A 12013-nucleotide genomic window follows, 5' to 3' on the forward strand; every position below is an offset into this window, starting at 1 on the left:
GTCATTTCCTCTACATATTTTTCGACTTCTTTTTAAGAATCATTGTACCAATTTGGACCAAAAATGACACAAACCAAACGAAAATAAAAATTATTTAAATGTAGAGCTATGCCTACTTTTTTGAGTGTTTATCAAGAAAATTCAAAAATAGGTTTGGTTTAAAAAATCTTCTTCTCAAGAACCAAAACGAAGCCTAAGGATGACGTTTACTCTGAATTTTAGTTGACAAGAACGGATTGCTACAAAGTACAATATCTTAAAACAAAAATTATTCTAAAAGGACAAAATAACAATGTAATTAATAAATATCAATGTTAAAATTTAATTTCGTACTATTTGAGGAAAATATGCAACATCAAAGTTAAATTCTACGTGATGCAGAGGACATTCGGACTAGATTTTAATTTTTCATTTTCTTTCCATTTTTTTTCTTCTAACAATATTATTCTGAAAGTTAAGATACTATGTGTTTTTCCACATCATTTTACAAATATTATGTGTGTTTTTCAAAGGAATGAAGAGGAGGAAAATCTTTTAAGATTCTGATGAAGAAGAAAAGGAATAAGATTCTCAGGTGAACGCTAGGTGAGCAGGGGCATCTTGTTTCTATGGAATTGCAACATCGTGCTTTATTCCATTACATTACTTATTGTGTTGTTTTAAACTAGTCTTATGATGATAATCCAGTGTTCCGTATTTTTACTTTTATAGTGTGAGTGTGATAAATATGGCATTGATATTTTGGTACATGTTAACAATGTTTTTTTCATGCGATTGGATTACAATCCGAAGAAATTAAGATTAGAAGAAATCAATCAGTTATAAAGTATGAGTAAAGTGATATGAAATCTCACCTTTTCACGATCTCTTTTAAAATGGAGGACATCGTTAAAACCCTATTTTTTATATAGAAATTCTATCGTCCAGGGTTATCCCTGTGTAACTTACGGTTTTCTGTTACTTTTGTATCCCTTTTCACTGTTGACTACTCTGTTTTAGTACTTCTGAAAGGAAATAACTGCGAACTATACCACACATGACCCCACCTTACGAAGTTCCAGGGGTACCTGTTTTATGCCCTGTTAACAGATTTGTATTGTTTTAGGCTTTATGAGATCGATCACTTTGCGTTTTTTTTTTCACCTATTTTAATTTCAATTCAATTGATGTTCTTTTCTTTCTGCATAGGAAGATTTCCGGATAATGTTTTTTAAGAAGGATGTGGCTTCAGTTTGAATTCCTTCATTTAGGTTCTCAGGGGGTCAAACTCAAGGATATGCACTGATTTCTTTTTTCCCTCTTCTTTCGTTTTAGGGTAATATGCTGACTCATAAAGTCTTTCTTTTTGCCATCAGTAAGTGACATTTTGTATTTAGATTCAATATCTTGTTCATTATGCTAAATGCAACATTCTGTAATAGATATAAATAAAGGTATTATCCTTTTCCAAGCCTTGTTCACTTTTCGCCGTTTTAAATATGTTTGGCTGATATATATATAATGTCATAAAACGTACGATTTCTTTAGATATTCTAGAAATTTACCATTTATGTCTTTTTTTTTCAAAATCAGTCAACAAATATATACAAATTCATGCTTCAAATTTATTGTTGTTATTTATCTTGAAAATTGAGGAAGATTCTTTTTTCCGCCCAAAAACGAAAAAGGAACACGACGAATAAAATCAGTCAAAATATTTTAGGGATGCGTTTTTTTCCTCTAAAAAATATCATCTTACTCTTGATTAGCATACATAAGGTATGTGCAAATTCATTACGACCAAAACCAGTTCTTTACTTTAGAAATTTATAATGATCTCTTTGAATGTCTTAGTCATACAAATAATCATGTTACATGTATCATATCAGGTTTTTTTTTCATTTACAGTTGTCACCTTTATTCATTGTGACGAGAATGAAATACGGTTGGAACAAGATCTAATGAGAAACTACAGCAAAAACATCCGACCATCCAAGAACCACAGGGACCGTCTAGACGTTCTTCTGACAGTATCTTTAATCGGCATTGTTCAAGTGGTAAGGTAACTAAAGAATTAAGCTAACTACAGAATTATGAAGCCATGTATGCTATTGCATTATTAAGCCAGAAACGTACTGAAACATCTATATTTTACTGACAAACTTGGAAATTTACAGACAATGTACTGTCTTTACTCCTTGCGTCGCGGGTTCGAATCTACTGCGAAACGCGGAGACCTATCCTTTGAACGAGACGTAAAAACCGAGGACCCTTATCGCAATGGGTGTAAGCACGAAAAAGATCCCCCAATGCTCAATGGCCATGAAGTGCAGATTACAGGTTGATGAAACAAACAAAACAAACCGAACGCCATTCATGATAAAAACTATATACAGTAGTTCTCCCTGTCAGGAAGTTCTCCATCCGCACCTGAATGTATTATTAATAGGTAGTATCTTTATATACTCTTCAAAAATAGAAACGCATAGTAAAATTTTATTTCACACATCGAAGTGGAATGATGTATTGATGATAAAGAAATGTTGTAAATAATAGGTCTACAATTTAAATATCATAATTACTTTATTTTATTTTACAATCATAGACCGTTCAAAGTAATTAAATATCAATATATAATATGCCCTACACTGACACCAATGTTAGCCTAAAACTTCATCCCTATCGACGCAAATGCGTGTATTGAAAAATGTATGGGAATGTTATCCCACTCTAAATGTAGAGCTTTGGTCAGCTGTTGCAGTCTGGGGATGCGATTGTCTTCGGTGGATATGCCTATCCATTTTGACTAATGCATGCTCATGGGGTTTAAATCTGGCGATTTAAATGGCCAATTAAGGCAGAAAAAAGATGTCGAGGCTTTGCATAAAAAAAGCTTCTCAAACGGGCCGTATGTGTCTGTGTATGCCAGATTGAAATAGGGCTCAAGGATGCTGCATTATTGAAAAGACGTGTGCAGGAAGGACATCGTTAGAGTCCTTTAAATATGAACTACGTTAGCCCTAGTTGTACATGTATATAATACTGTTTTCCACATCATTACACTACCATCACCAAATCCATCAACCTCACGGAGGAGGCAGTTTTCTGTAAAACATTAATTGTGAAGCTTATACACTCTGACCCTTACATCAGGCAATAAACATTATGGACTAGTTGGTAAACCAAGCTGTTCAGTGGTGTTGTGTGGCCATACTCTGTTGGCCTGAGACCTTTGAAGTCAGTATTTGTTGCAATGACAATAACGCAAATCACTGAAGCGATCCTGTGCTACTGATGTCACGCGTGGTCTGCCATATTTTTAGCGATCATTTGTTGAACCATGCTGTTGGTGTCTGATTTATAGGTATGCTATGGTGTTTGTGCAACATTAAAACCTCTTGTAAATGTAGACATTGGTGACCTGCTTCCAGCCATCCAATTTCCTTCTTGAGATATGCATCATTCAGATGCAGCATTTTAAATAGCGTCAATTTTCAGAAAAAAACAGAATCAAAATTTCGAGAACCCCAGCTTTTGATAGACTTTTTGTACCTGAAGGATGTGGATCATAAACCAACAAAAGAAAACTGTTTGCAAAATCAGGCCTTTTGTTATTTTTTTCTCTGGAGTGGCTGTCAAGTTAACAATAGCGTTTAAAAATAATGCATTTTTTCAAGTGAGTCTTATCCATCTAAAAACTGTATGACAAAAGTAGTTTATATTATTCCGGGTATTATTCATTTTTGAACAGTATCTATATCTTTCAACGATCCGTCGAAATATGGCTTAATTAAGTATTACCGAGTCTGCATTTAAGAATTCTATCGATGTAAGTCCCACAGTTTTTGTTTTAGGCCTGAAGATCGATATACCACTAGTTCGTTCACATAATGTTTTGTTTATTTTCTATTGTACTGCACATGTTCATTGGATTCAAATAGTTTTTTCTACTTATTGAATCTTTTACTTGTAAAACATATGATGGTTACCATTATATAATGTTTCTTGAACGCATAGTAATGCGCATACTGATCATCAATAATATGAAAAGAGATTTTGGATGAACTGTAAGTAAATTAAACAATGGATTGTTGATTGATTGTATGTTGTTTTACGGGACGTTCGAGAACTTTTTACTCATATAGAGACATCACCATATATCGGTGAAGGGCTTCAAGTTCAGACCTTTACTCGGCACTCAGGGCCATTGAACAGTGAGGGTTCTTTATCGTGCCAATGCTCACCGTGATACGGGGCCTCGGTTTTAAGACCCGCAACTTTCACCTCAAAGTGCCGAGCGCTTGGCAAAGGAACAGTGCTACCTATTTTTCATCGACTTAGGTCAGTCGCGGCCGTGATTCGAACATACGACCTTCTGATCACTGAGCGAGCGGTCTACCGACTGAGCTACCCTGACGGTAAATTAAACAATGGAGAAAAAGTGCATTTTTTCTACACACATAATTTCTAAAGTGTAATTATTTTATCTCCGTATTGAAATTAATGCAATTAATAATTTTACTGACCTGCATCATTAATTGCTCAAAAATGAAATCAATTAATGAATCTTAATGCTAATAATATTTCCAAAGTTCCAATATTTGGACATCTTGAAACAGGATGGTAGTAAAATATATATTTAACTATATAATTACACAAAGGAATTCGACTTGTAGCAAACTATGATATTATTTGGATTATATTTCTTATCATCAAATTAAGACTTCATTTTCAATTACAGATGCAAAACTGTACCAAAAATTACAGTAATAGATTGATAATTAATAATTTGTCATTTAACAACTCTTAATATAAATGATCATAATATTCACACACAGAAAAAAAGAAATAGTAAAACACTTTTTCATTAAGTTAATAAATGCAATTATGCAATTAAAGTTTAGAAAGAAATGAAACAGTCAAAATAAAACAGTACCTGATTGCAGAGCATGTAAACATTGCACCTCTGTTACAACGCACTTTGAAAAATTACGCACTTTAAAATTGTTTTTCAAAGTGCGTTAAATTAGAGACCAATTGAACGCATTTTAAATAAAACATATTTCTTTTCACAGTGCGTTAATACCGACCATATTAACGCACTTTAAAAAAAAAATAAGCACGGCTTGGTCAATATTCCTGCAAATTTTAGGTATGAAAAATAATTATTTGAACCTGGTTGGATAACATTTCGGTGATGTCGTCACTTCAGGATCTGAGATATAGATGTTTTAGAGATTTTAGGGGTTGTTTTGTTCCCAAAGGTTCTCGTAAATGTTAAAAAGGGGAAAGGAGTCTTTTAGAAATAATGGAGGAATGATTGTTTACTAGCACAATTTCGTTTGTTTTTCTATTTTATCCAGTATGTAATAAGTTCGATGGATGTAAGGGTCAATAAGTGACTTGAAGCATTGTATTTTTCTTAATAGGGAAAAAGGAACAATTATAAATTTTTCCATACCATGAAAATTCTCCCTCTCTCTCTCATCTATCTATCATATTCATTTATCTATCTTTTGTGAACATATAATAAATAATGGTTGACTCATTTATGTGATAGTAAGAAAAATGAACCTTAGCCACATTACTCACTCGACTAAAATTTTTACCTCGTTCACTTTTTCTGAAAAATAAATCTTATAAACAAAAGTTTATGCATTCAAATTACTTTAAATCTGTAATTTGATATCATAAAAAGACTAGACATGTCATATAGCATGTTTATTTACCATGCAAATGCCTTTTTTATCTGAGGAATCATTGTGGATAATACGGTTAAGGTATTTATTTATATTTATATTTCTTAAAATATGTTTTTGAAAGATTAAACTTAAAGTGTGCGTAAGAATATATATATTTTTTTATTTGTATTGTATTTGATTTTGTAAAGCTACTTTGGCCAAAGTATAGTCAGTTGGCTATTATTGCTTAGATCAGCGATATGGCCCGTGAGCCTCTCCTCTTTAATACAATAGGGTGCGTTCTTTTTTTTCATTCAGGAAAGCTTAGCTCATTTTTTTCATCTATATATTTTACATTAACTCAAATTTATTGAGAGAAAGTATATCAATGTCATACCAGTTATGTAAATACGTTTATTTGGGTAGGAAAGATGAAGAGTTGACCTGAGGGACCTTCTACCTCTCTTCTCCTCGTTCTCGATGAGGGTAGATCAATTTATGTTTTTCGAAAGAAACAAAATAATGTTGTCTTTTACTATAATCTTAGTCCAGAATTTTTGTTTTATGCATATTTTTTTCAAAGTGCGTTAAGTGTCTTCATGGTAGAAAATGTTGATGTACACTCTTTACGCACTTCGAAAAAAAAAAATCCAAAGCGCGTTGATTTTGTCCCAATTTCAACGCACTTTGAAGAAATTTTTAAAAGTGTGTATTTTTTTTTAAAGTGCGCTGACACACACCTCACATACTCGGTCAATCGAATTTATTAATTATCTTTTAAGTAGCACGAGAGAAGCTAGTTAACTAACTAGCTAACTAACTACATGTAACTAACTAACTTATTAACTAACACGTATATATATAAAAATTAAATAAAAGTCAGATAGTATGAATATCAAACACATACAGCAATTCGGGAAACACTTAAAAAATATTTTTTTACGTTCAGAGAAATGAAGCGAAGTTTCTTTGATTATTAACATTAAATTTAGACGTCATAAAACTAAACAGCAGATCACTTTGAATATAATATCAGAGCCTCGTTTCATTTTATCGCATCACGTCCTATACTAGTGTAAGAAAACCACACCTTATCTGACGGATATGGTGCATACCTTACTGTTAGATAAAGAAGAAAATCTTTAAATACACAACATCAAGTTATACGAAAGAGTGCTTACATGAGCTTTACCAAATTATTAAGATAGTACAGATGAGACCGTCACTGTATTTCTTACAGAAAAGTTAATCACTAACAAATGCAACAAACTTGCTTGAAAATATAAAGAAAACTCTTATTATCGAAGACTGCATCTCTAATATTTCACTTTAATGTACGCTGTTCGCATTTTAGAGATAGCTGCAAGGCAAGTTTTTGGTGTAATTTGTATGTCCAATTTCTGTTGCAATTCTTTGAAGTAGTATTTTTTCAACCCTGGAAAAGTTGATGCATTGATGGAAAGTCTGCCGCGGCAACTCAAAGATGAAAACATGTGACCTGTTATATATAATATTAATTGATTAGCATTTGAAGACCTCAAACTCATTTTTGCATCACCTCTACTTTATGATTAAATGTACAGCCTTTTCCCAACTTTTTCATTCACCTTTTTTTTTTTAGTTTTATATTTTATCAATTGTATGAGGATCTATTTTTTGTGATTTATTCGTGCTGATATATTACTCTCAAAGAGTGCAAAATCGGCAAACATATCTATCGCAAAAGATCGTTATTAAACTTTATTTTACATTGAAACAAAGTTACTCTTCACCAATTGAGGAAATAAATCAGCATCGCTTAGGTAATGTGCTTTTCATCTGGCTTCTTTCCTGTCTGATTATTCTTATCTATACTTATAAATCAATAAATTTTACAAATCAACTTTGAAAAGCTTGCTCCAGAATTCATATGTACACTATATTTAGGTTTCACTCGTATATTAATTATCGTAAATTTGATTGAAAACCTAACATTGTTTTCAAAAATAGGTCGTGAAATCGCAGTAAAGAGAGTACGGTGGTGATCACGGCTGGTAAATCTAAGTTTCTGGCGATTATTAATGAAATTGACAATCAACAATCGTTTGATATTTGATAGAACGTTATCAGTAAATTATTCAATCAAAAAAAAAAAAAAAAAAAAAAAAAAAAAAAAAAGCAAACAAACAACCCCCCCCCCCCAAAAAAAAAAAACACAACAAAAAACAAACAAACACACAAAAAAAAAAACAACAAACAAACAAACAAAAAAAAACAAAAAAAACAAAAAAAAAACAAAAACAAAACAAAAACAAAAACAAAAACAAAAAATCAACCTATTGTTCAATTTTCCCCTCCACATTTCTTTATATTTTTTCCAAAATTAGTAGGTACTTAATCTGTGGAGAAACATAAGGATGGATACACAGGCAACATCAGTTATTTCTCTTGTTATTATATAATGTGACACATGCTGATGTGTAGAGGAAGGGGAAAAATCATGCACATGCATATTTTTCCAGTTTTTCCAGCAAAACTTTATTATTTCTTGTCCCAGTGCACTTTCCCCTTTAACTGATAAGTTCCTTTAAATTAAAAACACAGACATCGCTGTGAGAAGATATCTTGCTAAAACAGGAGGAGGTATAAAAATAGATTTAAAAAAAAACCCACAGCATTATTGTCTTAACGAGGCCTTATCTACTTGATCTGAGCATACTTCACGCATCGTTGTTTCAGACGCATCAAAGTAGCCTTGATTGCCGTCACATTTCACTATCATAACATAACTGTAAAAAAATGACCTCAATTTGCTCTAAAATATGGCAAGCCCTTTTACTATTTATTCGTAAAATAATTTTTTCTTTCAATAAAAGAGATATCTCTTAAGCTTAGAGAGATATCTTTTTAGCTTAGAGATATCTCTTTGCCCAAAAGAGATATCTCTTTGACTATGAGAGATATCTTTATAACCTAGAGAGATATCTCTATAAACAAAAGAGATATCTCTTTTTGCAAGAGAGATATCTCTTTTACTTAGAGAGATATCTTTTTTTAAAGCTAGAGAGATATCTCCTTAAGCTTGAGAGATGTCTCTTAAAGTTAGAGAGACAACGTTAAAAGAGGTATCTTTCTAAGTTAGAGAGATATCTCTTTAGATTCTAAAAAACAGATATCTTTCTAAGTTAAAGAGATATCTCTTTTAATGAAAGAGATATCTCTTTTCAAGTTATCCTTAAAATGAAATAATTATTCCTCCCCTGTAATACGAAAGCGAGGCTAGACACCACATGGCAGGAAGTGTAATGTATGGTCACCTACTGATGTAGATGAAAGATCTCAGCCTCCGGAATAGATTCAGCATGCCCAATCCCAGAACGAAGTATGTAGAAAGAAATGCTAAATCCCTTGTTTGAAACAACAAAAGGATAATGACTACTTCGTTGATAAACATGCTAAAGTCTTTATATTCAGGAAAACGAAAGTAGGCTAGCAATAATCGCAACTGCGGTGGACCGAATTTTCTCAGCCTCTGAAATAATCAGCTGTGTCTAATTTTAAATCTAGACAACACTGAATTACTTGTCATATTTATTTAAGTTATATTGTAAAATAGGCCAAATTTAAAGACTACTTTAATTAACATCCTCGTCGAAATCAAGTTGGAGAAATGGTGGGGTCTATCCGTTGAACAGTGAACTTTTGCTGAATATTTTTATTGGGCGTAATTAATGTTGTTTTGTGGAAAAAAGTGGGGAGATTTGCTCCCAGCCACCTACCAGCAATTCTACAAGTTAGCCCCATTAGGTTCTGATACTCATGGTTTAATGCACAGGTGCTTGGGGACAGGACCCCCCCCCCACCAGGCCGTTGCAACGATTTCAAAAGGCGAGGGGGGGGGGGGTAGCAACTTCTCCAAAAAACATTAATGGCTCTCTGAATTATTTTTCATGATTTTTTAAAGCATTTGTTGATGTATAATGGACTTTAAAAATTCACAATTGATGCAATTAATAAGCTATACATGCATATGTATCCAGAGACATAAAAAAAAAAATAACCTCTCTATTCATATCATTGGTATATTTTTATACATAGCTTATTAATGCATTAATTGTGAATTTTTATAATGCATTATACATCAACATATATGCTTAAAAAATTTAATCAGAAAATAACTCGGGAAGCCCAAATTTTTAGAGGATGGGGGTGGGTTGTGTTCCTGTTCCCTTGAAGCACCTGTGGTTAAAATATGTACATTTTGTCTCTTGTCTTTTATACAATAAGCTGAACTCTGATTGATTGCAAAGATCAATAATATGCGCTAGTCATTACCCTTCAATAAATTGCACAAAAAATTAACAAATTTAAATAACATTCTAACTAAAATTAGATCTTTATTCCGCTCCAACAAGATTGCTACACATTGCTGTCTAGTTGGATCTAATTTTAATTTTTTCTGCTCTCACTAGAGGAAAGGGATCAAGGCATTTTTTGATTTTGATGCAAATTCTATTGTGTGAAATGAAAATAAAAATTATAATAATGGATTGCCAAGTCATAATTGCAACACTTCTTTTATGGAAATCTATAGCTTGGACTTTTTTTTTAGAAGTTTAAAAATTTGCCTTAGCAGAATGGAAATACCTTCCTTGTCATCTGAAATGTAGGAGAATATACATGTAGGTACCCCTTAATCTTCAGATTTTTATGCCCCCGCCATTAAATGGTCGGGGGGCATATAGTGTTACCCTGTTCCGTCATTCTGTTATCATTGAATTTCCTTTCATTATCTCTGCAACAGTCGTATACGTTCAACTCAAATTTGATATATGGATACGCAGGTCTAGTTTGAATTTGGTCATGGTATTGACAGTTATCCCCCTTGAACTTGGAAAAGATTTAAAAATTCTCAATTTCTAATCATTATCTTGGCTACAAATGTGCAATATACAATTTGCAATTTGAAATTTTGGCTGTCTGCGGGGGCATTTGTGATGTTACCACACATTTAGTTTGTAAAATAAAATCCTTGCCCTTTGGTCTTTGTTTTCATTTCCCAGCAAAATTAATCTATCACGGTACATGTACATTCTCTGACAATTCCTCAGAATTTCTTTCTATATTTTTGAAATCAAATATTTCTGAAATTAAGCAAAGTTTACGGTTCTGTGCAGTCATTTAGGGTACATACCAGTAATATTCCAAATCCCTTTTCATTTAATTTTATTTGAATGCAAAAGGTGTAAATAATTTTATGCCAGAAATTGGCTGTTTGTTATTGACAGAAAGCAGTTTCAGTGACTATGGCACATTTTACTGAGTATACCTTCCATAAAGTAACCATGACTGGGAGATTTTTTTTCTTATCTCTGATATAGTGTGAAACAGGTCACTTCAAATAATTTGTGTGTTGCAGGTTGAGACATCTGAGTTGTGTCCACTCCTTTGTCATAATGCCAGCTAGTGTAAAGCTGAAATTGATCAATGTACTCTAAGCTGACTTAAGACTGTGCTCTAGCCCTGGTGTATTCCTAAGGGAATGGAGAGCCAACAGGTATTTATTCTTACTGATTGCATGACTAAATATTAATAAAATATATTAATCATATCTTAATGAATTCTATCTGTTCACCAATCTTTGATTTACCACATTATTTAAAAAAAAATGTTACACAGAGGAATTGTCCATTACAGAAAGACAACTATAGTTGTAAGGGTCCAATCACTATGAATCGATTTCATTGAACATTTATATGGGAATGGGATATAACTCAGTCAACAATATTAGTTTTCTTTGTAATATCCTTAGCTTTGAAATTTTATACATGTTTGGCCACAGAAGGAAGACACATGTAGTTTATGAGATCACACAAAATAAGTTTGTTTGTAGACCATTCATCACATTTATGGTGATGTGTTAAATACACATAAATAAATACATGTATAACTTTAATTCACTCTGTCTTACAAATTAAAACCCTTCAATATTATATACAGAAGTAGTTGATGAAAGGTTGACACCTACATACTCTGCAAATGAACTTAAAATTTAAGAAATACCAGGTACATGTTCTAAGACTGAATTGTGTGTCTTTCAAGCTTGTTTACTTCCATTGTGAATTAATAATTAAACCCTTAGTTTGGCCCTCTCTCACTTTCATATTTTTTTAAATTTTATATTATCTATTCCTTTAATTGCTTAGCTTGACATTGAATGATCAGTTACATTTCTACATTTTGTTATATTTATTTTTGAAATAATAATTTCACAGGTGAATCACAAGAAGCAACTACCTAAAAAAAGTTGAGAATCTGAGGGTGTCCTACCAAACCTATCCTGTCCTGTTTGAAGAATTCCAGGCCATGAAAAG

At 32.4% G+C, this 12013-nt stretch overlaps 2 long non-coding RNA genes across 2 annotated transcripts; both read left to right on the forward strand.

Annotated features, from left to right (window-relative positions):
* The first annotated feature begins 522 nt into the window (after positions 1-522).
* On the forward strand, positions 523-2031 carry LOC133194498 (uncharacterized). The gene is made up of 3 exons (XR_009722100.1): positions 523-585; positions 1315-1354; positions 1888-2031. It is a non-coding gene; the product is annotated as an uncharacterized LOC133194498 (long non-coding RNA).
* A 6881-nt stretch (positions 2032-8912) lies between these two features.
* Positions 8913-12013, forward strand: LOC133194499 (uncharacterized). The gene is made up of 3 exons (XR_009722101.1): positions 8913-9021; positions 11059-11196; positions 11915-12013. It is a non-coding gene; the product is annotated as an uncharacterized LOC133194499 (long non-coding RNA).

This window comes from Saccostrea echinata, unplaced genomic scaffold (assembly GCF_033153115.1).
Source record: "Saccostrea echinata isolate AGI-Se365-2 ecotype Australia unplaced genomic scaffold, CSIRO_AGI_Sech_v1 ptg000029l, whole genome shotgun sequence".
NCBI lineage: Eukaryota > Metazoa > Mollusca > Bivalvia > Ostreida > Ostreidae > Saccostrea > Saccostrea echinata.